Raw genomic sequence first — 9,856 nt, 5'->3', positions numbered from 1 at the left:
CATGGGATCAAACTTATATCACGCACTCTAAGGGGTGGCCTCCCCCTCTCGGTCCCAACCGGAAACACCCATGCCCTCGGACCAGGTAGCATGCCTACCGGATGCAGCCGGTATCTTCCACCATGGCCTCTTTGTACGGTGTGTGCTAGAAAGGGGTTGACAACTTACTGAACCGTACCCTACCTGCTGTAGGGGCAAGTGGTAGTACGAAACAAGTATGGGGGTTACAGGAACAAGACTCGATCTATGGTCGACTCAGGAGGTTTAAGTATTCCCTGCATGATTAGCATAACGAATATATTTCATCCAATAGACAGAATCACCACTCATCATACCCCATCATGCCATACTGGACACACTCGTCTCGACGAGGAACTAGGGACAAGCTCGGGTCTACCCAAGACAGAGACTTTCCCGTTTTCCTTCCTGTAGGCACGAAAGGGCATACAAGGATGATCGCTATCACAAGCATGTCCATTTCCAACAGCAAGGAAATCTCCAATATGCAATCATGCAAATGATTGTATCACCACATAAAATAACGAGATCTCCGTAATAAGGTGGTCTTATAATCGTGTCAAACAATGCATGAAAATATTATGCCAGGGTTCAGAATGCTTGCCTTCAAGAATATGCAAGTGGGGGTGCATTTTTGAAAGATGCCTTCTTCTTCAAAAACCTATTTTTGAAATTATTCAAATTAACACATAGTTTCAAAAACAGTGAAAATAAGTTGTCTGAATTTTTTTCAAATAAATCTTAAAATAAACTAGACTAAGTTTGAGAGAGGTAGGAAACAGAATCAACTTATTTGGAGTTTTATTTTAAAAGATATAGCCAGTCAAAGTTTTGGTCAAACTCTGTTTTTAAAATAAAACAAAAAAAAGAAAAACGTTACGAAACTAAACACGTCGAAGGCGTACTTTGCTTTGACGCTTCCACTTAAACCACGTGGACCAGCGTGGGTCACTGACAGTGGGTCCATGGGGCCCACTGGTCAGGTTTGACCAGTCATCCCCCGCCTCCTTCCTCCTCTAGCCGCGCGGAGGCGGGGCTCCGGCGGTCGTCGCCGGCGATTGGCGGCTCCTCGCGGGCTCCCGAGGGCAAGGATGGATCCGCCAGCCTAGAGCGGTCCTCCCGGTGGTCACTAGGGAGGTGGGGGCGAAGGGAGTCGCCGGCGGTGAGCTTCGCGGCGGCCGGCAGCTTCGGGTGAGTTTGGGGTTCTGGGCTGCGGTGTTGCTCCATCGTAGCTGGGGGTCTGGGCGGCTACGTAAGACAAAGAGGAGTCGGGCGGTGGTGCTGGAAGGGTGGGGGAGGCTCTGTTCGCAATAGTTGGGACCGGAGGGCGGCGACGGCCGAATCGGTTGGAGGCGAGGAAGAAGGCCTCCCGCCGTTGCTTGCTGGTCGTGGGGCGCGCTAGAGGGGTGGTACGAGGCTGCCTGAGGGGGCTCGAGCGCGGCCTGGGCCTATATATAGCCGAGGAAGGTCGGTTCCGCCATCGCTGGGCATAAGATCGCTGGCCGACCGCTTCTGTTGCGGCACAGCGACGTGGCGATGGCCGGAGCAGGGTCAGTGCTAGCGGACGGGTTTGGAGATAAGGAAGTCCTGCTCACGAGGGCAGCTGGCAAGGAGTTGTGGCTCGGGCGGTGCCGTCCGTGGCAGAGGCGCACTGCGGACGCCGGCGTGCCGCCAAGAGAGCTCTGACGGCGGCGCTGTAGGGCACCAGGGCAGCTTAGAGCGTTCTGGCGAGTGGTCGAGGGCGGGGCGCGGCTCTGCGGGCGAGCAAGGGCCAGGGCGCGGAGTAGCGAACGTGGCGGCTCGGTTGCGCGCGCGTGCAAAACGTGCGCTGTGGGCGCGCCCAGAGCACGCGCACCAGGTGCTCGGTGAAATGCCAGGGCATGCGAGGAGGCTTGGGTGGAGCTGGGGTTTAACAGGATTAGGTTAGGGTAGTCTAGAGACTTAGTGGATATGGTGGTTAGGAAAAGCAGGCAAGTCTAGTGTGCAAACTAAAAGCTATGTCAAATCTGGCCATGCACATAAGGTGTTTGACAAAATGCCGAGGGCATCTAGGCATTTCTTGGGGTGGCCAAACTCTCCAGACTAGTGTCTCTCTAGATGTTAAAGTATGTGGCAAGGTTAGTTTGGCAAAAGCAGCAACTTGCTAGTGGAAGTTTTGCAAATCTCCAGTTTTGGACAGAAAGAAAAAGGCATGATTGCATGCACTTAAAATCCTCCCATGGGTCCACTCTCTTGGACTTATAGGTTTTGCAGGGTGGTCTATAAGCAGGAAAAAGAATCACGGGTAAAGGAGCAAGTAAAAATATGGTTGCAGTACAAAACATCAAGTTGGACCAGAATGAAAATGAGGTTGATTCACTCGAATTTTTCAAAGAACATCACTGGGTTTTTTCATAAAGATGAATAATATACTCCTATTGACCTCCCCTAATTTTGGTGGGATTTTAAAAAGAATATTTAAATAGGTTGTAGTGTAAAATTGTCCACTGGACCAGATTTGAAAACTTGGTGTAGAGCTCAAAATCTCCAATGAACAGAAGATACTTTTTCATAAAAGTGATTTAAAAACATCACATGACATCTCCAAATTTTGGTTGGAATCTTAAGTAAATTTATCAAATGGTTGTAGTTCAAATAGAGCTCCAAAACTAATGAAAAATCACTTTAAGGAATAAAGTTCAGAGAGCAATAATTATGCAAATAAATCCACTGATAATAGAAATGTTTTTCTTGGGAGGGTAACCAAGTCCAATAATATAATTGAAAAGTTTCCACTCGGGGTAAAAACTTCATATCAATAAAGAAAAGAATGGTTCTGAAATCAAAAGAAAATCTAGAAAATAAAAGTTTAAGTTTCCTGGCAAAATTTTAATTAATAAAACAAGGTTAAAATTTTGGGGTGTCACATGGTTCATACTCCTTTGCTCTTGCGTTACTGTATTTACTCATACCAACTATTTTCAAATTTATATGATTAAATTGAAACTCCAATGGCGCAACAGGTATGTTTTAAACCCGTTTCTTTAACTGGTTTGCTGTTGTAACCTGCTCTATGTTGATTTGAGTTTAGATTGAATAAACAGTTATGTTCTCATGTCATGCACATTACAACTGTTGTTATTGCTCTATAGTTTCCCACACTTATATTCTGTCTATTCTGCTTTGTCTTGAACAAATATTATTTGAACTGTGTCTCTATATTGATTTGGCAACAAAAACTAGAATGATATAGACCATAAAGTGACCATGGTACATAGATATATGTTTGTTTCATGCTGTTATCCTGTCCACTTTACTACTAAATTCATTTACCAAAATGAGTTTCATATACAACATGGTAAAGCTGTGATGTGTTTGTTTGTTTCTCTTTTAGAATGCGGACAAAATATTGGAGAACAGTACCCCGTTATGCAATGGTAAAGGAAGTAATGTAGATAAGGTTCAAGGTAGTGAGACATCCCTGTTGGTCTCCAAGAAAGGTGATAAAAATTATCTTGATGACAGTGAGAGAACCCAAAAGTCCTGTCTTGATGTAGTGTTCGAGTTACTGGCCACTACTGCTGGCACAAGCTCTTCGAACTCGCTACCTGAATCAGTTCGTCTTCTTGAGTCTCAACTTCAAGTTGAAAGACATCGATCAGATGTGCTGTGACAGGAAGCTGAAGGACTGGGGAAGTCCCTGCAGAATTCAGATGCATACTTCCTGGTGTAATAGCAAGCGCTGGAGAATTTAAGCGCCAAATAAGAGAAAGTTAATAAGCTTGCTAAGCATCTTGCCAGCATTATGGGTACCCATGATATTGTTTCTTGAGATCTTCTGATGTGGTTTCAGTTCTGGATTTGTTTTGCTGCGGCGTTTATTTGCGCTGGTCGCCAACTTTGACAACCAGTGTATATGATATGTTGCTTTGTTGCCTATATTTGCACTGGTGGTGAACTTTGATGCCCAGTGGATGTAATATGTGTAATAGCCATGATAGCCTAGCGTAAGTTGCTTGCTTATTTATTTCCTTGTTCTCTTATTATTTGTTTGCTTGTAGTCAGTGTAGTTCTTTTTCCGCGGTTTGCTAGTGGCCGCAATAACCTATTTTTTAAAACTAGGCCGCAATAACCATGGGCTAAATATTTACTGTAGTGACACTGGGCCTCCTACCGGCCATAGAAACAATGGGCCTTCTACTGGCCGTAGAAACAATGGGCCTTCTACTGGCCGTAGACACAATGGGCCTTCTACGGGTCGTAGACACGTTGGGCCTTATACGGGCCGTATCATAAATGGGCCTTATATGGGCCGGATGATCGATCGGCCAAACATGGGCCAATAACAGACCGCATTATGGCCGTAAATGGGCTAGAGTTGGAATCATTCATTCATGGGCCGACCATACCGCGCCGTCATTAATAGGACGTATTTGATGACGCTATGAAAATGGCCCAATGTATTAATGGGCCACAAACGGGCCGACTGTAAGCACGGGCTGAATTTGGCTCACAAGCAGAAAATGACAGTAACAGGCCGTAAGTAAACGAATGCTGGAAATGAGCCCAAGAATAAATGGACCCTGAGAAGGCCGAAAGATAACATGGGCTGGAAACGGCCCAACGGTATAATGGGCCATTAATCGGTATAAAGTGATACACTGTTCATTATGGGCCAGTTTCACCACAGGCCGTTAATGGGTATAAAGTGATACAGTGTTCATTACGGGCCAGTTTCACGACGGGCCATTAATGGGCCAAGAGTTAAAAAGGGCATCATATGGGCCGAAAGACGTCATGGGCCATACATGGGCCAGAAGTTAAAACGGGCTAGAATCTTATTGGACAGCCCAGATGACGCTACTGGGCCTAATTCAGATAGGTCGTAACGGGCCTTGGGTTAGTGGGTTGTAAATGGGCTATATGCGAACATGCCGCTAAAAGGCTTTCCATGGGCCGGCCCGCCACCTTTTGACCAAGTCAAACGGGCCAGCCTATTCACAGGAATGGGCCTCTGTTGGGCCGTGCCACGTGTCGACGTATCATAGGCACCTTCTGTCCAATGAGTGGATGACATCTGTCCTGACAGTGAGACGACACGTGTTTCCTCCAACCAATGATGATTTTACACGTGGAAAATCCCCATTGGTCGGTGCTGTTAACGGGTTATCGGATCCAAAACCGGACCCGATAGCTTAACGGTGTTCCGTTACGGTGGATGCCACATGTCGATCACCCTTGACGAAAGCACTTCTGGGTCACCCTTGACGAAAGCACTTCTGTGACGCGCGATTTATTGTCATGAAAGTGGACACTTCCGTGATGATAATTTTGGTAATGTCATTGAACACTTCTACGACAGCACAGGTATGACTATCTTGATTCTATCATAAAATCATCATGGATGTACATGCATGAGAAAAAAGCGACGTACTGTGACATACATGTATCATCTCGGAAGTGTATTTTTTGTAGTGCTTCCCCTGGCACAGCCCCTCCATCCTCCAACACCTCCCCCTCCTCCGTAGTGCTTGGCGAAGCCTTGCAGGAGAACCACAAGCTCCACCACCACACCGTCGTGCTGCCGGAGCTCTCCCTCAACTTCTCCTCTCCCCTTGCTGGATCAAGAAGGAGGAGACGTCGTCGGGCTGTACGTGTGTTGAATGCGTAGGCGCCGTCCGTTCGGCGCTAGATCGGATCTTCCTCGTTTGAATCGCCGCAAGTACAACTCCATCAACCGCGTTCTTGTAATGCTTCCGCTTAGCGATCTTCAAGGGTATGAAGATGCACGCCCTCTCTCTCTCTCTCTCTCTCTCTCTCTCTCTCTCTCTCGTTGCTAGCATCTCCTAGATTGATCTTTGTGACACGTAGGAAATTTTTGAATTATTACTACGTTCCCCATTAGTGGCATCATGAGCTAGGTCTATGCGTAGATTCTATGCACGAGTAGAACACAAGTAGTTATTCATTTAAGGAGAATAATGGTTACTTTGTTTATTTGAATAATACCTTCAATTGTCTTGCACCTAAAATGAATGGTTTATTGAATCTCGATCATAGTGATACACATGTTCAGATATAAGATAGTAATGATAGTACCACATACTTGTGGCACTGCCATTTGAGTCATATTGGTATAAAACGCATGAAGAAGCTCCATGCTGATGGATCTTTGGACTCACTCATTTTTTTGAAAAGTTTGAGACATGTGAACCATGTCTATTGGTATATACGCATGAAGAAACCCCATGTAGATGGATCGTTTGGACTCACTTGATTTTGAATCACTTGAGACATGCAAATCATACCACATGGGCAAGATAACTGAAAGGCCTCGTTTCCAGTGAGATGAAACAAGAGAGCAACTTGTTGAAAGTAATACATTTGATGTGTGCACTCCAATGAGTGCTGAGGCACGAAGTGGATATCGTTATGTTTTTACTTCATAGATAATTGGAGTAGATGCTGAGTATATTTACTTGATGAAACAAAAGTCTGAATTATTGAAATGTTCAAGTAATTTCAGAGTGAAGTTGAAGATCATCGTAACAAGAGGATAAAATGTCTATGATATGATCATAGAGATGAATATCTGAGTTATGATTTTGGTATACAATTAAGACATTGTGGAAATTGTTTCACAACTAATACCGCCTGGAATACCATAGTGTGATGGTGTGTCGGAACATCATAGATGCACCCTATTGGATATGGGGCATACCATGATGTCTCTTATCGAATTAGCACTATCATTTATGGGTTAGGCATTAAAGACAACCGCATTCACTTTAAATAGGGCACCAGATAATTCTGTTGAGATGACACCGTATGAAATATGGTTTAGAGAAACCTAAGCTATCATTTCTTAAAAGTTTGGGGCTGCGGCACTTATGTGGAAAAGCTTTAGGCTTATAAGCTCGAACCCAAAGCGGATAAATGCAACTTCATAGGACACCCAAAACAGTTGGGTATACCTCCTATCTCAGATCCGGAAGCAAAAGTGATTGTTTCTAGAAACGAGTCCTTTCTCGAGAAAAAGTTTCTCTCAAAAGAATTGAGTGGGAGGATATTGGAGACTTGATGAGGTTATTGACCCGTCACTTCAACTAGTGTGTAGCAGGGCACGGGAAGTTGTTCCTGTGGCGCCTACACCAATTGAAGTGGAAGCTTATGATAGTGATCATGAAACTTCGGATCAAGTCACTACAAAACCTCGTAGGTCGACAAGGATGCGTACTACTTCAGAGTGGTACGATAATCCTGTCTTGGAAGTCATGTTGCTAGACAACAATGAGCCTACGAGCTATGGAGAAGCGATGGTGGGCCCGGATTCCAAAAAATGGCTCGAGGCCATAAAATCTGAGAGAGGATCCACGTATCAAAAACAAAGTGTAGACTTTGGAAGAACTACTTAATGGTCGTAAGGCTATTGGGCACAAATGGATTTTAAAAGGAAGACAGACAATGATGGTAAGTTTCACCATTAAGAAAGCTCAACTTGCCGCTAAGATGTTTTCTGACAAGTTCAAGGAGTTGACTACGATGAGACTTTCTCACTCGTAGCGATGCAAAGAGTCTGTTGGAATTATATTAGCAGTTACTGCATTATTTATGAAATCTTGCAGATATGATGTCAAAACATTATTTCCTCGACGATTTTCTTGAGGAAAGGTTATATGTGATACAACCAGAAGGTTTTGTCAATCCTAAAAGATGCTAACAAGTATGCAAAGCTCCAGCAATCCTTCTAAGGACTGGAGTAAGCATCTCAGAGTTGGAATATATGATTTGATGAGATGATCAAAGATTTTGGGTTTATACAAAGTTTATGAAAAACTTGTATTTCCAAGAAGTGAGTGGGGGCACTATAGAATTTCTGATGAGTATATGTTGTTGACATATTGTTGATCAGAAATGATGTAGAATTTCTGGAAAGCATATAGGGTTGTTTGAAAACTGTTTTTGAATGGAAAACCTGGATTAAGCTACTTGAACATTGAGCATCAAGATCTACAAGGATAGATAAAAAACGCTTAATAGTACTTTCAAATAAATACATACCGTGACAAGATTTTGAAGGAGTTCAAAATAGATCGGCAAAGAAGGAGTTCTTGGCTATGTTATCAGGTGTGAGTATTGAGTCAGACTCAAGACCTGACCACGGTAGAAGAGAGAGAAAGGACGAAGGTCGTCCGCTATACTTTAGACGTAGGCTCTAGAGTATGCTATGCTGTGTACCGCACCTAAAGTGTGCCTTGCCATGCGTCAGTCAAGGGGTCAAAGTTATCCTTAGTAACTAATGGACTAAGGATTTTTCTCGATTATGGAGGTGGTAAAAGAGTTTGTCGTAAAGGGTTATGTCGATGCAAACCTTGATACTAATCTGGATGACTATGAGTAGTAAACTGGATTCATATAGTAGAACAGTTATTTGGAATAGCTCCAAATAGCACGTGGTAGCTGCATCTACAAGATTACATAGAGATTTGTAAAGCACACACGGATCTGAAAGGTTCAGATCCGTTGACTAATAACCTCTCTCACAAGCGACATATGATCAAACCCCATGGGTGTTGGATTCATTACAATCACATAGTGATGTGAACTAGATTATTGACTCTAGTGCAAGTGGGAGACTGTTAGAAATATTCCCTAGAGGCAATAATAAAATGGTTATTATTATATTTCCTTGTTCATGATAATTGTCTACTGTTCATGCTATAATTGTACCAACTGGAAACCGTAATACATGTGTGAATACATAGACAACATCATGTCCCTAGTGAGCCTCTAGTTGACTAGCTCATTGATCAATAGATGGTTATGGTTTCCTGACCATGGACATTGGATGTCATTGATAACAGGATCACATCATTAGGAGAATGGTGTGATGGACAAGACCCAATCCTAAGCATAGCACAAGATCGTGTAGTTCATTTGCTAAGATCTTTTCTAATGTCAAGTATCATTTCCTTAGACCATGAGATTGTGCAACTCCCGGATACCGTAGGAATGCTTTGGGTGTACCAAATGTCACAATGTAACTGGGTGGCTATAAAGATGCACTACAAGTATCTCTGAAAGTGTCTGTTGGCTTGGCACGAATTGAGACTGGGATTTGTCACTCCATATGACGGAGAGGTATCTCTGGGCCCACTCGTTAATGCATCATCATAATGAGCTCAATGTGACTAAGGAGTTAGTCAAGGGATCATGTGTTATGGAACGAGTAAAGAGACTTGCCGGTAACGAGATTGAACGAGGTATTGGGATACCGACGATCGAATCTCGGGCAACTAAGATACTAGTGGACAAAGGGAATTGTATACGGGATTAATTGAATCCCCTACATCGTGGTTCATCCGATGAGATCATTGTGGAACATGTGGGAGCCAACATGGGTATCCAGATCCCTCTGTTAGTTATTGGTCGGAGAACGTCTCGGTCATGTCTGCATGGTTCCCGAACCCATAGGGTCTATACACTTAATAAGGTTTGATGACGCTAGAGTTGTTATGGGAAATTGTATGTGGTTACCAAAGGTTGTTCGGAGTCCCAGATGAGATCCCGGACGTCACTATGAGTTCCGGAATGGTCCGGAGGTGAAGATTAATATATGGGAAGTCCAGTTTCAATCACCGAAATGGTTTTGGGGGTCATCAGTATTGTACCGGGACCACCGAAAGGTGTCCGGAGGTCCACCGGGTGGGGCCCCCTGCCCCAGGGGACTTAATGGGCTGAATATGGGAGGGAACCAGCCCCTTAGTGGGCTGGTGCGCCCCCCAAGGGCCCAAGACACCTAGGGTTTGGAAACCCTAGGGGAGGGTGTGCCTCCACCTTGCTTGGAGGGCAAGTTTCC

At 44.3% G+C, this 9,856-nt stretch overlaps 1 pseudogene; it reads left to right on the top strand.

The window, feature by feature from the left end:
- Positions 1-9,640: 9,640 nt before the first annotated feature.
- The window catches only part of LOC123067293 (PR5-like receptor kinase), a 2,659-nt pseudogene continuing 2,443 nt past the window's right edge, over positions 9,641-9,856 (top strand).

The sequence above is a fragment of the Triticum aestivum genome, chromosome 3B (genome assembly GCF_018294505.1).
Source record: "Triticum aestivum cultivar Chinese Spring chromosome 3B, IWGSC CS RefSeq v2.1, whole genome shotgun sequence".
NCBI lineage: Eukaryota > Viridiplantae > Streptophyta > Magnoliopsida > Poales > Poaceae > Triticum > Triticum aestivum.
Note: the sequence above shows the minus strand (reverse complement) of the source record. Positions and strands in the feature narration are given on the sequence as shown.